Below are 6,919 nucleotides of genomic sequence, written 5' to 3' on the forward strand. Positions count from 1 at the left end.
GGTCCGCGGCAACACCCCTTCATGTTAAAAGCCTTGGAGCAATCAGAGATTCAAGGTACATATCTAAACATAATAAAAATAATATACAGCAAGCTAATAGCCCACATCAATAGCACACTCTCTCGCTATCTATTCAATATAGTACTTGAAGTTCTAGCTAGAGCAATAAGACAACAAAAGGAGATCGAGGAAATACAAATTGGAAAGGAAGAAGTCAAGGTATCACTATTAACAAATGATATATGATAGTATAATAAGCAATCACCAAAATTTTATTGGAGAACTCCTACAGCTGATAAACATCTTCAGCAAAATGATTGTCTATAAAATTAACTCAAAGAAATTATTAACCCTCATTTATACAAATGATGAACAGGCAGAGAAAGAATTTAAGTGAAATAGCATTCTTCACAATAGCCACAAATAATGTAAAATATCTTGGTGTAACTCTAACTAAGCAAGTAAAAGTTCTCTATGACAAGAACTTCAAGTCCTTGAAGAAAGAAATAGGAGAAGATGTCAGAAGGTGGAAAGATCTATTATGCTCATGGATTGGTAGGATTGACATAATAAAAGTGGCCATCTTGACAAAAGCTATCTACTGATTTAATTCAATCCCCATCAAAATTCCAACACAATTTTTACAGACCTTGAAAGAGCAATTCTAACTTTATATGGAAAAACCAAAAACGCAGGATAACCAAAACAATCCTGAACAATAAAAAACCCTCAGGAGGAACCACTGTCCCTGACCTCAAGTGGTAATTCAGAGCATTAATGATAAAACCTGCATGATATTTGTACAGAAACAGACAGTTTGATCAATGGAATAGAATCAAAGACCCAGAGATAAACTTGCACACCTATGGAAATTTGATTTTGGACAAAGAAGCCAAAACCATACAGTGGAAAAAATAAAGATCTTCAATAAGTGGTGCTATTGTAATTGGATGTCTGCACATAGAATAATGCAAATAGATCCATATTTATTACTCTGCACAAAACTCAAGTGCAAGTAGATCAAGGACCTCAACATAAAACCAGATACACTGAATCTCATAGAAGTGAAAGTGAGAAATACTCTTGAACACATTGTTAGAGGGGAAATTTTCCTGAACAGAACACCGATCAATAATAAATGACTCCTAATGAAACTAAAAGCTCTGTAAGTGCAAAGGACACTGTCAATAGGACAAGACTGCAGCCAACAGATTGGGAAGGGATCTTCACCATCCTACATCTGACAGAGGACTAATATCTAAAATATATAAAGAACTCAAAAAGTTAAGCTCCAAAAAAACCCAAATAACCCAGTTAAAAATGGGGTGCAGAACTAAACAGAAAATTCTCAATAGAGGGATCTTGAATGGCCAGGAAGTACTTAAAGAAATGCTCAACATCCTTAGTCATCATGGAAATGCACATCAAAATAATCCTGAGATTCCATCTTATATCCATCAGAATGGCTAAGATCAAAACCCCAAGAGTTTTATGGGGGGGGCGGCGTTGGTGTCCTTATCCCTCTGCTGACGAGGGTATAAAGAAAGGCCAACACCCCTCCATTGCTAGTAGGTTTGCAAACTTGTACAACTACTCTGGAAATCAATCTGACAGTTTCTCAGAAAATTGTAAATACCTGAAGACCCAGCTATACTGCTCCTGAGCATATATGCAAAAGATACTTCACCATAACCCAAGGACATGTCCTCCACTATGTTCATAGCAGTTTTATTTGTAATAACCAGAAACTGGAAACAACTCAAATGTCCCTCAACTGAAGAATGGATACAGAAAAGCTTGTTAGTTTACACACTGGAATACTACTTTAGGCATCAAAAAACATGGACATCATAAACTTTGCACACAAAAGGATGAAACTAAAAAATATCATCTTGAGTGAGGTAACTTGGACTCAAAGGGACATACATGGTATGTACTCATTGATAAGTAGATATTAGCTATAAAGTATAGAATACCCATGATATACCCCACAGACCCAAAGAAGTTAAACAAGAAAGAAGGCCCAAGCAAGAATTATATTTAGAAGGGGGAAACAAAATAGTCACAGGAGGCAGAGGGAGAGAACTGGGTGGTAGAAGAGAGGAAGAAGGGAATGGGGAGGCAGGATCAGGTGAGGGGAGAGACAGCAGAGAGGCCCAGAGGGCTAGGAGAATGAAAGGAAATCTGCAGCTGCAGTCGGTTGGGGGCAGGGGAGAATATCTAGGAAGTCCTATAGGGGAGGCTCCCAGCAGTCAATGCGTGTGACCTTAGCTGAGATGCCTAACAGTGTGGTCATGGAACCTGAAGAGGCCACCTCCTGTAGCAAACAGGAACCCTAGCAGAGGGATCAAGGCGCCAACCCACCCACAAAACTTTTGTCTCAAAATTGATCCTGTCAAGAAAAAAAAAAAATGCACGGATAGATCAGAAACCGAAGAAAAGGCCAATCAATACCCATCCCAACTCAAAGATCTATCCCATGGACAGGCATCAATCACTAACATTATTAATGATACCCTATTACGCTTGCAGACAGGGCTCTAGCATAACAGTCCTTTCTGAGAGGTTCTACCCCACAGCGGACTGAAAACGGATGCCGATATCCATAGCTAAACATTAGACAGAGGTAGGAGACACTTATGCAAGAGATGAGGGAAAGATTGAAGACCGTAAAGTAGATGGGAACCCTCCAGGAAGATCAACAGAGTCAAAACCTCAACCTATCAGAGCTCTCTGAATCTGAGGCACTAACCGAAGGGCATACACGGGCTGCAACGAGGCCCCTAGCTCATATATAGCAGACAGGCAGCTCAGTCTTCAAGGCTGCCTTGTCTGACCTCAGTGGGCAGAGATGCACCTCATCAGGCTGAGACTTGATGTGCCAAGGTAGGGGAGATACCCAGGGGAACCCCAACCTCTCAGGAGTGAAGAGGAGTGGGGGAGGGACTGTGGGGGGGCTGGGAGGGGGAGCTGTGTTTGGGATGTAAATTAATTAATTAATTAAAATAAAAACACAGTCAAGAGAAAAAGAGAGTTGCTAAGCTGACCTAGTGGGGTTATTTGTATTTCTGTAGAAAAGTTTAGTATGCTAGTCCATTGTACTACCATAACAGTGACTACAAAATGGGTAATTTATAAGTGATAGAAATGTGTCTCATGGTTGTGGAGACTGGAAGTCCAAGATCAAGGTGCTGACAAGTTGGTATTTGGTAAGGACTGCTCTTGTGTATACTTCCAGAACAATTCTTATTTTCTATTGTATCTAGTTCTATTTTACCTACTGTTCATTTCTCAGAAGGGAGAAAATTACAAGAGAATGATTCCTCCATCCTTAAATGACTCTGATAAGATGCTAATCCTACTCACAAGAGGGGAGTTTATGACCTGGTCCCCTCCCAAGGCCTGCACCTTTTACTATTATGGTTTTGGGAATTAAGTTTCAACATGAATTATGGAGTATACTGTACTAAACTGTAGCTATTGGTGATAGAGGTATCCATAGCTGAATTACATGGCTTAGAAATCCTTGTCTGTTGACTAAAAAGCAAATTAATGTGATCTCCAAAACATTTCACATACTCTATACATCGATTAACTACACAGTAAGACCTGATGCATCAAATAGATGATACAGTACATAGACACTGGGATTAGGCTGCCCATCTAGAGATTTCTAGATGTGGGCAAGCAGCTTAGGGAATTTAAATGGCTCTTCTAAGGTGACTCAGGATTTAAAGTTCCTTCCACTTTGCCTTTCCTGACTGCCAGAGATGAACAGGCTCATTGGCAGAAGTCCCAGGGAGGAAAGGAGAGAGATAGAGGATATTTTTTTTTATTCCATTTAAGGAAATGATCTGAAACTTGCTCCCATCCTTCCTTGTGTATTCCATAGGCAGGGATGTGGTCATGTGGCTGTTAGCGATAGGAAAATGGCATTTATGTGGGTAATCATGTATTTATGCAGACGTAGGAACACTCTGTTATCAAAAGGAAAAAGGAGGGATGTATTCTGGTCTCTATATGTCTTTTAGTTTTATAAACATTTGATGTTTTTACAAACAAAAATGTTAAAAACCACTTTTACTTTAGAAAACATGTTAAACTGTGTTTCTATGTGGAAAAATGGAAAAGGAAAAGTTCTTGTATGGAGATAGAAAGTGGCAGTATCTTTAGTGCAGCATCCAATCCAACCAAAGCCTTTATGCATGGTGATTCTGTTGGGAGTTCTTTCAACTTCTGACATTAGTATGCACAGTTTAGGGAGAATGTTGACACATATTTGTCAGTTTTTAAATAATGGAAAATCATTCTATTAAGTGATTATAAATAGCCTGTCTGACTTTTAAGAAAAGTTGCTATTTACTATCTTGCTTTTATAAATAATCAAATTATAATGACATCTGTTACAAAGAAGTATATGAAAAATTTGATCCCAATGGAACTGCAGGGTGGTATCTCTTCTTTAAAATAAATTACTTTTATTTTATTTTTTAAATTAAAAGCATGAGCATAAATATTAACATCTTCTCTAACATCATAAGCTAAATATTTTTCTGAAGTTGTTTTGTCTGCAAATAGGCTCTTTAACCTCTTTGCAACTTTTTTTTCCCCTAAAAGTGACTTAAGTTCTGGAAAAAGTATAATTTAACATGTTACACAGTTGCCAAAAAAAAAAAAATTTCCTGGCTTGGATTTTATCCAGGAAGACATCTGTTTGCTAAAAACTAATAATAGCAGAAACTTAATGATGTGCCAAACAAGTTATTTTAATAGAAATGCTTTGTTTTGAGAGTTTAAGGTTGGTTCCTTAGCAGAACCACTGTGTTTCTCGGGGTTTCGTGGGGAGCCTTCATGAGGGAAACTGCTGGGACACATTCTAAATGCAAGGTAACTCTCTCTGCAAAGTGCTCTCCCTCTGACCTGCCAAGATTAACTGCACTCAAAGAGCGGGTGGATGCTGGTAGCTAGTCATAGCTTAGACTGTGGCAGTACACATGGGAGACTGTCCATTGTTTCCAGAAGGACAAATATTCATTCAAATGTCTAACAACTTTCTCAAAAATCACCTTAAAAATAAAGAATCCACTTGGATTATTTTGGACTCATTGTCTTCTACTCCTCGTTTTCTTCTCATGTTTCACACTCATTGTAAAAAGTAGCAGAGAGAACCAAATGCTTGTTCGAGAGCTCTGAGATGGAAAAGGGGATTGAAGTTATGATTGGGTTCAGATTCACTATTGTGGCTAACTAGCATGTTATTAGTTTTCTAAGAGTAAAACTGCAAATGAGACAAGAATGCAAATATGTCTGTGTTACAGGGAGAGTCGTATGTCAAACCACATGTATGTTACAGGGACAGTCGTATGCCAGCCCACATCTATGTTACAGGGACAGCTGTATATCTGCCCATACTACTGTGGTTTATTTCAGTGTTTACTTTGCATATTTCTTGCCTAGCCAGCATGACTTGTATTTAAACACTGGATCAGTGACCACGCTCACTTGTAAACACACATACAATTTTATCGAGCCATGTCTCAGGTGTCAATCAGAAGGCACTTTTCACACCCCACAGAGATATCCATGCCAGTTAGAGTAAGCACTGGCACTTCTGTATTACAAGAAAACATAAAGTATTTTACTTTCTTTATCTAGAATATTAATAATATATCTGAAGCAGCGTAAAGAGGCTCAAAACTTAGAATTAAAATACAGTGTTTTGTGCAAGAACTTTCTGTGCGGTTACATTTTCTGAAGAACTCTTACTGAAATATGACTGCTATTACGCGCATTAGATCATCATTTTGCACTAATTAGCCAGCCTCCACAGGCACACGGGATTCTCAACGCTCTGTACAGCAAGCACAGCCAGGGGACTGTTTTCTGGCCAAGTCTGGCTCTGCATTTTGCTGCTGGCCATGGGAAACAGATTTTGGCCTACACAAATGCTAAGATTATTCCAGGAACTTTCTGGAGCACCTGAATGTCTTCTAAACTAAGCAGTCTCTGCTGACATACATGATTTTCCAGGATGAGGCTACTTTTCTGGGAGGGCCCTTAAGCAAAAGACTTCCTTCTAGATACCAAGGCAGAGTTTCAAAACACAGTGAAGGGCCCATAGGAAAGCGTAGCAGGAGGAGCTGCAACACGTTGCTCCTTAACTTAGCCAGAGAAGGCCTTTATTGTCCTTTTAGCTTATTTTAACATGGAATAATATAGTGTACAGTTTCTTTTAGGAGTGCAGCTTTATGACTATTGTGAGGCTTGGAGTGGGAATGGTGACTATGGTCAAGATGAAGAACATTTAAAAATCAGAAATATTCTCCTTCATGTCTCTATGTAGCCAGCCTCCTTCCCCCAACTCACTGTATTGTAGACAAAGACTTCTAGTTTTGCCTATCTCTGAATGACATAACTAAGATTACATAGTAAGTGGTTTTTACCCCTGGCTTCTTTCACGGAGCTTGGTGCTTTTGAGTAGTATATGTTATTGGAGAGAATCACCCCTTTTAATGCTTACAGAATCCAACATTTATCTGTACAGATTCTCAGTGTTCTGAGCCTCTCAGGGCAATACTACTTTTCTTAGGAAAGCAGTCCATTTTTTTTTTATTCCTGTATACCCAGAAATAGCAATGTGACAGTTCAAACAAGTCTGAAATAAGGGGGGATTTGCTGGAGAATATTTAACAAAGTCATTTTGCCTTTTGTGGAAAGAATGGAGGTGGATACAAATTATGCTCTCACTGGTTGCTCACTTCCACTTTCCTACCTTTAGAACAGTGGCATCTGACTATAAGGATGTCCTATTGCAGTCACAGAGCATGTAGAGCAAGTGTCATGAGCACTGTGGAGGACCAGCTGGGTAGCTCAGCATGTACTCAAAGGAAAGCTGCGCAGAAAGAACTGTTTTCCTTGC

This window comes from Mastomys coucha, unplaced genomic scaffold (genome assembly GCF_008632895.1).
Source record: "Mastomys coucha isolate ucsf_1 unplaced genomic scaffold, UCSF_Mcou_1 pScaffold15, whole genome shotgun sequence".
Taxonomy (NCBI): Eukaryota; Metazoa; Chordata; class Mammalia; order Rodentia; family Muridae; genus Mastomys; species Mastomys coucha.